The following is a 12,509-nucleotide window of genomic DNA, read 5'->3' on the forward strand; positions in this document are numbered from 1 at the left end:
TGTCAGGCTTGCACTACTTTTTAATGCAATCCGATAGAAAGTCTTCTTTTGGGATTTACAAGCCAATGTTAATCATGACTGCCTTTGCTTTGTAACCCAAAAAAAGCATCTGCACTGCCTTGTGCTACTGGGCTTGTGTGAACTCTGTGTAAATATACCTCGAAGCCTAGTGTATGCTACCACTCACAATTTAGTCTGAGGGTTCAGTATTTTTTTCAGCCCAAAAAGACAATATTTGACCTTTTTGACAATTAAAACTTCATCCACATCAGTGCACGTTAATACAAACTCTGGGTTTCTGACATTATTTCGAAATAGTACTGTGCGCTCATTAAACAAAAAAGCAATACCGGATTCTATAATTCTGTAACCAATATGGAAACGGTCCAAGTTAGGGTTACAGCCACTATGTCCTGTGTGTTTGCCCAAAGCAGGGGGAAGTTTACAAAAATGTTAGAATAGCCCTAACACCCCTACTCGGGTGTTGTGCTACATTCTTGGATTTTCTTGTTCACCAGGAATGGTGATAATGGTGAACAGGCCTCCTCATTATGAGGAAGCACTTGAGTACTGGGGTTGCAGTGCAAGTACCTGGTAGATCAAAAGGTGAGGTTAAAAACTCCAACGCCACACTAAAAACTTGGGGCATATTATCAAGAAAGGCGATACAATTATCGCTGTTTTAGCGGCAGAAAACTGCAGCTAAAACGGCAATAATGGGCTTGATAATATGCGCTATGGAATTCCAATAGAAGCCCATGTTAGATGTCCTTCACATTTAACATGGGCTTCAATTGGAATTCCATAGAGCATTTTATGAAGCCCATTATCGCCGTTTTAGCGGCCGTTTTCTGCCGCTAAAACGGAGAAAATCGTACCCCCTGTCTTGATAATATGCCCCTCGATTCCTTGAGTACCACGGAGATAATCGAACATGATGTGAAATTGGGTGCTGTGGAGGACTAGTACTACTGCAGCATATTGACCAACATAATTGTGTCCCTTGGCCAGATTTGCGGTCTGCAGAATTATCCCTCCCGTGCTCCAGTGTTTCTCATGCATACAAACATTCGGTACAATCAAACACTAATACATGTTGGAATACCGAAGACCATCGCTTTGCGTAGTTGTGTAATCTTTAATATACAAGGAGACACAGCCAGGACAAAATTAAAAACAAGAACTTAAATAAGAAATGCTAGTTGCCATATAAACTATTGTCTACTGAATGCTTAAGTGATTTGTGGCACTGCACACTCACACAGACACAACACAAATGTGATGAGGTGCAGTATTTTTTTTTTAAATGTTCATTGTTTTGGACATACTCATAGGACATAATGGGTATAACCCTAGCCTGAAAAATGTCCATATTGGCTACAGCATCACATAAGCGGGTTTTGCTTTTTTTGTTTTATGCATTCTGGTTTGGAGGCGTAAAATCCCGATGCCCTGATCCCTCTGGTTCCACCCCTCTACTACGTTGAGAATTTAGGGGCATATTATCAAGGGGCTTTACCTCCGCTTTTTTGGCTTTAAAAGCCAAGAAAGCGGAGATAAAATTATCTCCCTATTACCAAGCTGTCGCTAACACCAGTTAGCGACAGCTAATAGGAGATAGTGATCATCTTGGGCCCCGCTTTGCATGTCAGTGATATTTATCACTAATGACATGCAAAGTGGGCGTGCCAAGATGTTAGCGACTGAAAACAGTCGCTAACATCGCTATCTCCTAGCGCGAATATCTCCAAAAGCTAACACTTGCCCAGGAGCAGTTCTTAGCCATGTTATCCAATGGGAGGTGGATAACATGGCTAAGAGCATTTGCTCGATAATGCATGAATATCGCTGACTTTTCAGCGATATTCATGCATTGCGGCCGTTTTTTATCGCATTTGCGATAAACCTTGCTAATAGCAAGGTTTATCTGCGATAAAAATCGCCGATGTGCGGCAATAATTTTTGTCTCTAAACAAGTTAGAGACAAACATTATCTCTATTGGTTGGTAATATGCCCCTTAGTTTCGTGGTTACTGTGTTCTCTACACTCTCTGTAGCAGCATTGCGATACATTGTTAATTATTCCCCCTATCAACAGAAAACTGTAGGTTCACAAGCTTTTGTAAAAGCAGCATCAGCTTCAGAAAATGTTATTGTATTTGAACCCCAGTTTTTAAAGCAGACTAAGGTGGAGATTTTGCTTTCCCGTTAATCATCTTTGTAATTATTTGAAACACTGCAAAACATTGATTCCGGAGCTTGTCTTATTATTACAAAGTAGCCTTGTTTTGATGCATGGCCGCATGCTGCCGCCCTCTCATTTCCTGGCTGGGAGATTGTCTGTCAACAGGCAGCCAGACAGAAAGCTGTCAGAGCTTTGGAAATCTAGCTGGAGTCTCAAGTAGACAGCAGAAAGGAAGTAAAACAGGGGGTCTGGCGGAGGAATAGGTGTGAGACCCCCTTGGGGTGAGTGTCAACTGACCTAAGGAGGGTGAGTATAGATCTGTGTGAAGGTGAGAAGAGGAAGTACCATTCTCTGCCACGGTTCCCTGTCTAACCTGTCCTGTAGTTACATAAAATTCTCTTTTTTGACTCTTTTACCCTAAGATGGCAATGGCATTTTAAAACTTGGTAAGTAGTATGATAACATATTTTCGATACACAGTCTACAAGTGTCAGTCTATACCCTATTCATGCTCATCAATTGCAGTGTTATTGTCAATAAAATAATGATGGAACCATTGACACTAATGTGCATTACAAAGGAAACAGTTGCCCTAGTCATCGCCAGCCTACCATTGCGCTCCAATGCGGTCCTTTATCAGGTGTTTTCAACAAAACTCAAGAGTCAGGCATAGATTGTTAGAATACAAACCTCCACTGAGGTAGAACCACTGTGGAAAGTCAACCGTAGTTCTTAGCAATATTACAACATGCAATAAATGCTTCAGGTTGTTCTACACTCTTATAAAGCTGGCGTCATCTCTCAATGAATGCTTCAGTTTTCCTAACTCTGAATCTTGTGCTATTATAATGTCACTTGAGTGGACAAAGTCTGCATTTAATTAAAAAAAAAGTTTCCTTTTTGGGAAATCAGATTCAAGGATGATGGACCAAGAAGACCCCCATTCCTGCCTCAGCAGCAGCCAATCACAGGAGGAAACAAACTGCAACCTGTGTAATTAATATTCATCAGGCCGTTTTGTGAGCCCCTGTGGTGCTACCCATAAGTGAATAGGTCCCACCACAATTTGCATTCCATTTCTAAAACCAGACAGTGTGCACATTGCACATCATTGGTTATAGTGCATCTGGCCTCTGGTTTCCCTAGAGTACATTATAGCTTTTGTTGTCTTGTAGCACGGAAAATAACACCTGTTATCGCTATCCGAATCAATAATAATCATTTGATGGACTTCGGGCGGCTGAAGGCTAAGTGGAACCACAGGGCCTTGAATCAATGATAAACAGGCTGCACACAGCAGCAGAACCATTGATACACCAATCACTCCCAAAGACTTCACCTTAAAGCATCGAGTTGTGATTCCGGCAGCATGCTCACTGATATTAGATGAATCATGCAAATGCTAACAATACTCTTTTTCACTGCACATATGCATGAAAGAAAAGCAAATTACAGCTGTTAAGACTTCAATCAGTATGCATGGTGAGCCAAGACTAGAACATTTCCTGGGCTGAGACTCTGTCATGCTAAGTGGGTTCTTGTGAAAGGATTCAGTTGGGTGACGTCCTGTGCTGTGCCCAGAGGTTATGTTTGACAGGGCAGCACTAGATATTGACTAATATGGCTGACACTTATCCTTGTAATTGACTCGTAATTGCTATGCTCACAGCACAACAGAGACACCTAAATAACACTGATTAATGACCCCGCAACCTGAATGCACTTCCTCCCACCGGAAAGGCCTTTAGGAGCGTGTGTCTTCGGTGATATGCAACAAAAAAAAGGAAGCATGGGGAGGGTTGGTATTATTGTGAATGTGGCCTGCAGTTCATCATAACTCTGCAACATATTAAAAAAATAATTAATCTTTGGAAATGTGTGAAGGCGGCCATTTTGACTCCCTTTGGTTAGTGCTGTTGGGTGACTCCACCTTTCTGTCTACACATTTCTTCAGTTTTAGGATTTCATTTTAGAATACTCTGTAATAGGATGTTGTAGTGTAGTTTATGTATAGGCACGGTTAGTCAACAGAGGCTGGATCCACGTCATATTTTCAGGGCTGTGAGCGGGACACATTTTAAAGGAACAGAACTGAGAACCAAATCGCTATAGGACAAACTTGCAGAGACGCAAAACTGAAGAGTGATCCCAAACATCTTTCCAATCAGACGTAAAGAGAAAGGATCATTTTATGCTGTCACAGATAATGATTCTTTTCTGATAAATAGTGCTCTGAAATGTGTCAAATTTTAGACCTGCTATTTTCACTTGTGCATATATCATACATATATGTTTAACTTAGACGACGTGTTTATAATTTGGCAAGGGTGTAACATAAAAATAAATAAAACGAATTTCGTTGCGCTGACTGCATCACCAAATGCGATGCAGTGCGCGCAACGAAATTCGTTTTATTTATTTTCATGTTTACTTACCTGTTATGGTCCTGAATCCATACATTACTACCCCCCACCCTGCCCCTCCCCCTCCCCACATCACTGCCCGCCCGGTACTCCCACTACCGGCCGCGGCTGCCAGAGGGTGCTCAGTGTTACCCCCTGGTTCGTTTTATGACCCAATCCGGTTATGGGTGTTCTCTCCATACTGTTGTGAGGTGCGCTGCAGTCTGAGTCAGCAGTACAGCTGCGAAAACAACTGTAACTACAGCTACCCTTGGGTTCCAGCCACTGGCCTATGCAAGGACCTTATTCACAAGCAGTATCGACGTCCCAACGGTCTCTGATGTGGGTTGATTTCTTTTTGGTATTTGTGTGGGTCAGATCCCACCTTCTTCATCAGCTGTCATGTTTAGGTATGATGCACTGGAGATTGAGGAACAGATAGGAGTGACAGGCGTCTTTTGAGTCTAACTAGTAATGTGTTTATTACATTCTCGCTAAGACTCATTCTCTCCACGTGGGGAAGCTATCCTCAGCCATGCAGTTCCTAGTCCTTTGTGTCTGTCACCCGTTGATCACTTCCTGATTACTTCCCCTCCAGGAAGCTGTGATCGTCAAGTGAAGTCTAGTGTCCCTTGGTCCTTGGTCTTTCCCCTCCCTTGTCCCCTCCCACTCTGGGTGCAGCTTTGTTGCCCCTCCCTCCCTTCTCGGGCAGTAAGCATGACTAGGGAGAAGCTGAGTCCAATGATAGATGCCCCCTTATTACATAACATGTGTATTTGTAAAGCGCACATTCACCCCAGCAACGGGGCATCTTGGAGCTGAAATAACAGATGTATTTTGTTACCCAACTCAATGGTACTCATTTTATCGACCTCAAATGGATGAAAGGCTAAGTGGACTCGCCGGGATTTTAACCTGTGACCATGAGGTCGAACACAGGGCCCTGTAGTGGATGCATTAGTCCACTGAGCCACCAGACCCAGCTGGGTCTGGTTATTCTCTCCCTTAACTCCTCACATTGGCTCGATCCAGTAAAGTATCTCAGAGTAGTGAGGGAGACACTACTTTATCCATGCAATGACTGGGCACAAAACAAGGACAAGTCTCAGATATAACTGACCTTAGGACATTCAGGGATTGATCAAACAATGATGAGGTGAAATAACTGACGATGAGTGAAGAGATGCCTTAATGTCAAACATTTTGCCAAATATGAATATAGTGTACACGGGGTACAAATTCAACCTGGCCACGCAGGAGAAAGTAGAATTTATGAATGATTTTGTCACTCAGTTGAAAAGACTGGTGCAATATAGTCAAACCAACACATTCTCAGGCGAAGATTCATTCTGACCGCCTGTATTTGAAGACCACCAGTCAATGCAGCAATGGATTCGACAGAGCACGGTTTAATAGACGAAGGAAGCGGTGACACAGTACAGGAAAACTGAAAAAGGTCAATACGAAAAAGAACAGGCTTTTATGGTTCTTAATTACTAAGATTGAGAGAAAAGATGACAAGAGAGTCAAATCAAGAAAGCAATTTTGAAAGAGAAGGATGACACATGTTATTGCAAAAGAGACAATGACAGAAAGAATTTTGACCAACCGGGTCAGAAATACTGCATGATGGCTTAAGTCCTGCAGTTTGAGAAGACTGTCACAGATGTGGCAAACATTTGAGGTAACATGCACCCCACCCTGCTATAGGCAAATAGAAAGGTGGACGGAATGTTCCATTTGGAAAATGTAAGGGTAGTTAACATGAAACAAAAATACATTGGCAGTTCTCCTAATTCAGCAGATTCCATCCTCTAACGTGGCAAAACATTTATCAGAATATATTTATCCATAATTGCAGATGGGTAAATAGAAATGTTCAGTGTTCATGATGCCACTTTGGAACTATGGAGGAAAAAATACTTTTGTTGGCACCTCCACACCTAAAATGTTGAGTTAGAAATAATGGGGCTTATGCTTTTTAGCTATTTTTGTAGGCCAGGAGGGCTCCTGCAGTTGTTGAATCAGTGATATCTGACTTTTTTTGTTGAGGCAAACTGTTTTCCTGCAATATTAAGGTCTAGGCATGATGTCAGATGTAAGACAATGCTAAACGAACAGCTACTTCCCTACTTTTATCTGACGTTAATTAATCTGGCCTTGAAAGCTGATTTCTGTTGTTTTGATACCACATCACTTTTAATAACATTGATTATATGCTGCTTTAATGTCACGGCAGTACATAACGGTATCCACGTTCTATGTCTGTGTCATGGCAGGAAATAGCAATGCCCACGTTCTTTGTCTGTGTCATGGCAGTACATAACAGTGCCCACATTCTATGTCAGTGTCATTGCAGGACATAACAATGCCCATATTCTTTGTCTGGTTTCCGTACTAGGATTCAACTGGCATAGCACATTTTGCTTATACCTATGCAGACATGGTACCAGTTTTGAAGATAGGGTCCCCTTTACAAGTAACAGTCATTTATAAAACATCAGCCCTACCACATAAAAAATACTAAAGTTGGTAGAGAGATAAAACATGGTGGGAATATTGCAATTATCACCTCCATCCGGCATTATCCTTTAGTTTGATGTGGAACAAGTGCCAAATTTCTTGTTTGTTTGTGGATTTGCAGCTTTGAAACTCATTGGTAACCGTTGTAAAGAAACTAGAAATATAAAAAAAAGTCACGCACGATCAGGCCTATCACAGAGAGATAATTATTATTTATAGTTGTGTGTATAAACAATGCGCCTCAACAGAAGCAGCAGAAATACCATTACAGTCAATTAAAAATAATTCGATAAAAATAAAATTGAATAAAAACGGTATAGTTTAACACGTAGACGAACTGCTTCAAGGTAATATAAAATTTGAGGATCTTCAATCCCAGGTCTACATTTTCATGAAAAGAACATGGGATTTAGAAATCATCTTCCACATGCCCTATGTGCAGGGCAACGCATGGTAAATGGGTTATGGACTCTACCCCAGCGAAGCAGATCTGCTTTTTGGGGTTTTCAGCTAAGCTTCTGAGGACTATTTTATTTTTAATTCGCAAGTCCTATGTTTATAAAAAAATGTTCACACTTCCGGTTGCTAAATTTCCTTAAGATAATATTGTTGACCATTAAAAATATCAAATGAAAATTCAGGATTAAAACGATCAGTTAGATGACCCTGTAGCAAATCATATTCAAGATCCTTTTTGAACAAAATAGAAGGAAATCATTGTTTAAGCTATACGTTAAAAGACATACCTAACAAACATTTGTTCAGGATGCTGAATGCCAATAAAGGCATAGTAGGTGATTTATAGTTTGGCACAGTACCATGTCACATAGGTGAGAAGTACCCTGTCCACCAAAATCATGGTTTGACACTCTATTTATATTCAGATGGTCAGTCTACTTTCTTTCAATAATCCTCTGTTATCTCCAGTAAATGCGAGGTTTTTTTGACAGCCCAACACACTAGTGGTCATCAGAGGAAGGCAATTACACTACAAGCCCTAATTTGGGTGGACAATGTGGCATCTTTTTTTTTTCGAGGGCAGAAAAAAACTATATAAAGATACCCACAGCAAGGAAAGAAACTTCCTGGGTGTGAGGGTCATTATTTTTATTGTTTTTCTATAACAAACTTTAACTTTGAAAGTTTTTTTTCAAAAGCAAAAAGTTTTTTAAAGTTTGGGGATGGTCATCAAAAATGACAGTGGTCCTCCACCAAACCTTTTGCCCCTTGGCAGGAACCACCATAATGGTGGTTCCTGTCAAGGATGAGAGTCACCGGTGGGCCAGTGGTGATCTCTAAATTTAGTAGATGCTAGTCTATCAGTGTGGCAGACGTAATGTCCTCCCTCACCTTGATGAATGAAGCAAAGCCGGCCAAACTCTATACCTGGTCCATAATTTGGAACTTGATGGCACATGCCTTAAGTAGAGAAATTACCTTCCAAAAGATCTATTGTACGTCTTAAACTGAAAATCTCTTTCACCATTCTAAGAACAATTATAAAGCACACACAATTGCAATCATATTGAGCTTACATTTCAAAGGGTAAAAGGTATTCAAGTTATTCAAACTATTTTACACATAATTATGTAGATGTGTAGAGGGGTGCTGCTAGACTTGGTCAGTGTGTCTCAATACACAGTTTAAGCACAGGTTGTGGGTTGCTGTTGGACGCCTGCATCCTCACAGTGATTACCAGACGTCTGTATGTTATAACTCCAAGCGATTCCTCCAATAGGAGCAAAGCCTGTTCACCCTACCTCCTTGTATTCTTCCACAAGTACCCACTTTCTGTAAACATGCTTGTAAATCTTGTTCTCATCTTGTAGCATAGGCTGTGCATTCAAAGACAAAGGTCAAATGCCAGGTTCTGTCTTCCAAAGGAGCTTGCCTTTATTACTTTTCTTTCTTTGACTTAAAAATGAGAGGATTTATGTGACAATTTTGCTGGATACTGGGGGTTGCGAAAAGGTTTTTTTCTCGCACACAGCAACATTTAAATGAACCGTAAAAGTATTTCAGAATATATCTGAATTCGCTAAGCACAAATGACGAAACTTGTTTGCTGGAAACAAATACTTAATATGTTCAAAATAATAGGTGATGCCATTTCCACACATTATCATTTGTGCACTGTATATTTTTATTAGTAAAACTGTATGTCTGTGTTAATGTAATGATCATTTCAATTGAAAATGTGTTGTCTGTAATGGCAGTTTGTTACCACACCATCAATACTCCACTCTACGCCACTCCACTTTACACCACTCTATGCCACTGCACTCTACTCTGCACCACTCCACTTTACACCATGCCACTGGGCTCTACTTCCACTCTGCACCTCTGCACTCTACTCCACTCTGCTACTTTATGTGAATACATTCCATACAATTCTACTCTACACCACTCCTGTGTAGGCCACTCCACTCTACTCTGCATGATTCCACTCTACACCACTCTGCAACACTGCACTCTACACCACTGCCCTCTATACCAGTACACTCAACATCACTGGTTTCCACTCTGTACCACTCCACACCCCTGCACTCTATGCCAGACCACTGTATGCCACTCTAATATATTCTGCAGAACTGCACTCTATGCCACAGCACTCCACACCACTTTACGCCCCTCTACTCTACACCACTGCACTCTTCACCACTGCACTTTACCCTGTACCACTCCACTCTAAGCCATTTCACTCTACTCTGCAACAATCGATTCTACACCACTGCATACTTTGCCACTGCACCACTGTAGTCTGGGTCACTGCTCCCTATGCCACTCTACAATGCGGCACTCTACGCCACAGCACTCAATGCCATTCTACACCACTGCGCTCCATGACAATCTACTCTACAACACTGCATTCTCCACCACTAAACTCTACGCCACTCTACTCTGCACTACTGCACTCTACACCACTGCACTATACACCACACCACTCTATGCCACTGCACTGTATGCCATCCACTCTATGCCACTGTGCTCAGCTCTGACCCACTATACGGTACTGTCCTCTATGCCACTCTACTCTGCACCACTCTGCATCATTGCACTTTATGTCAATGTACTCTATGCCACGCTACTCTGCAACACTGCACTATATGCCACTGTGTTGTATGCCAGTCTACTCTGCACACTCCACTCTGTGCCATCCCACTCTATTATGCACCAATCTAATCTACGGCACTGCATTCTAACACCGCTGCATTGTACACAGCTGAATTCTCTGCCACTGCACTCTACGCCACTATACACTGCAACACTTTATGTCAATGCACTCTACACCAGACCACTCTATGACACTCCAGTCCATGCCACTGCACGCAGCTCTACACCACTGCATACTATGCTGCAACTCTTACTTCTACACCCTCTGTACTCTGCACTACTGCATTCAATGCCAATTCACTCTGCACCACTGAACTGTGCATCCCTCCACTTCATGCCACTGTAGTCTGCAGAACCCCACTCTATGCTACTGCACTCTATGCCACTCTATTCTACTCTGCATCACTGCACTCTACGTCACTGTACTTCACACCACTCTACAGCACTCCGCTCTTCACCACTGCCCTCTACGGAACGGAACTCTACTGTAATCTATGCGCTGCATTCTGCATTGAACGCTACAGAATTCTATTCCATTGCACTCTATGCCACTTCAGTGTATGCCACTATACTTTGCAACACTCTATGCCAATGCACTCAGCACCAGTCCACTCTACGTGACTCCAGTCTATGCCATTCCATTACACAACAATCTATGCCACTCCACTCTGCAACATTCTACTTCACTGTTGAACATTCCACTCCACAGTACTCCACAACACTCTCATCTATGCCACTACCTTTGTGCCATGCTGAAAAGCAGTCATGCTGGTGTACAACATGGCTAAAATACATCGACAAAGCCTATAGCTCCTCCATAGGTGAGACCTATTGGTGTTGGCAATGCTTGTTCTACTGTGGTATTACTTCTAACCTGTCATTTTTCGGCCTTAAAAGCTAAAAATGAGTTAGTAATGTCTACAATATTTTAGATGAGTGTGCAACTTTTTCGTATGATACAAGTGACCTGTGCCATGCGTATATTCAGAATATTATATTTAATTGAATGCAGCTGGCATCAAGACAAATAAAGATTTACAATGCAGCATGCTCTATTGCTCACGCCTATATTAATTAGCAATGTATGGCATGACATTACAAATGGCCTCGTGGGAACACTGTTACCTGTGCCCCTGGGTCTATTCATAATGCTTAGTCATAATTATGGGCAATGAGTTTTAGTTCTGATCAATATGCTTCTGAAGAGGTCAAGGATGATGTCTAGAGGAGGTAGTAAAGAAGAGCAAAGGATTTATGTTGGAGCTTTCATTGTGACGAGGATGCAGAAGAAGCGATGAGCCTGCCAGGTGTTATTGCCACATTCACAAAAAAAGGTGACAATCTGATCCATCTTAGATTACCACTTAGGAGTCCAAGATATATGCACCGAAGTCATACAAGTCTTAAATTTCAATTTCCACACCTACTTCCTTAAACTTACTCCTAGGCAGTTTTGACAGTGCATACCATTTGCAAGATGAAATGTACTTTTGCACATTTCTAATTTTCATCTTCGCATTTAAAATACTTTCCCAAGTAAAGAAGGGTTATTTGTATCACTCATAAAAATGTAGCAATTTTGGGGACTTTTTTTACATACATTTATGGAAACTTACTCCAGAACTTTAGCATCCTATTTAAGTGTGCAAATTGAATGTTAAAGGACATTTGAATGTTTTTAAAAACTGACATATGTGTTTGTGTTCACCACATTGCCTGCTACCACAGGCTTACCCTTTCCATGAGCGCATCCATGTTCCAAAACGAAACGTAAGAAGTTCCATCATACCTCTGCATTTTTTGTGCTCATTTGTTGGTTGAAGATAGGTTCTTCACATAAACATTATTCCATGATTAATGGGATGCCCTTAGCTCGCGCTTCATTAGGCTTTAGTTATCCACATAGCATTATTTCATGGGATGATTGTTTTTAGCTGACCTTTCCCATAAGAGCTGGTCGTGCAATTTTAAATTGCCAATTTAATGTGGCAACTCAAACCTTTTCCCAGGCTGAAACTCTACTTTTTAATAATTATGTCACGCCAAAGTTAGGCCCCAAATGCCCATAGGTCAGGTGGCATGGTATTTAAAAAGTAGGACATATATATGTAATGTGTTGCATGTCCTGGCAGGAAACACCCACCAGCGTTGTTTTTACTGAGGCAAGGGATGTTTCATGGACTCATTTTTATAGTGATTTAAAATCCAACTTAGTGGTCAAGTTGGATTTTATATTACTATTTTGGGAAATTACACTTTTTGAAAGATGTCATTTTCCTGCCTAA

The 12,509-nt window shown here is 41.4% G+C and overlaps 1 protein-coding gene across 1 annotated transcript in view; it reads right to left on the bottom strand.

The window, feature by feature from the left end:
* Nucleotides 1-12,509, bottom strand: part of GRID1 (glutamate ionotropic receptor delta type subunit 1) — a 2,290,275-nt gene that overhangs the window by 1,167,931 nt on the left and 1,109,835 nt on the right. The gene's annotated exons all lie outside the window — the stretch shown is intronic.

Source organism: Lissotriton helveticus, chromosome 5_1 (assembly GCF_964261635.1).
Source record: "Lissotriton helveticus chromosome 5_1, aLisHel1.1, whole genome shotgun sequence".
NCBI lineage: Eukaryota > Metazoa > Chordata > Amphibia > Caudata > Salamandridae > Lissotriton > Lissotriton helveticus.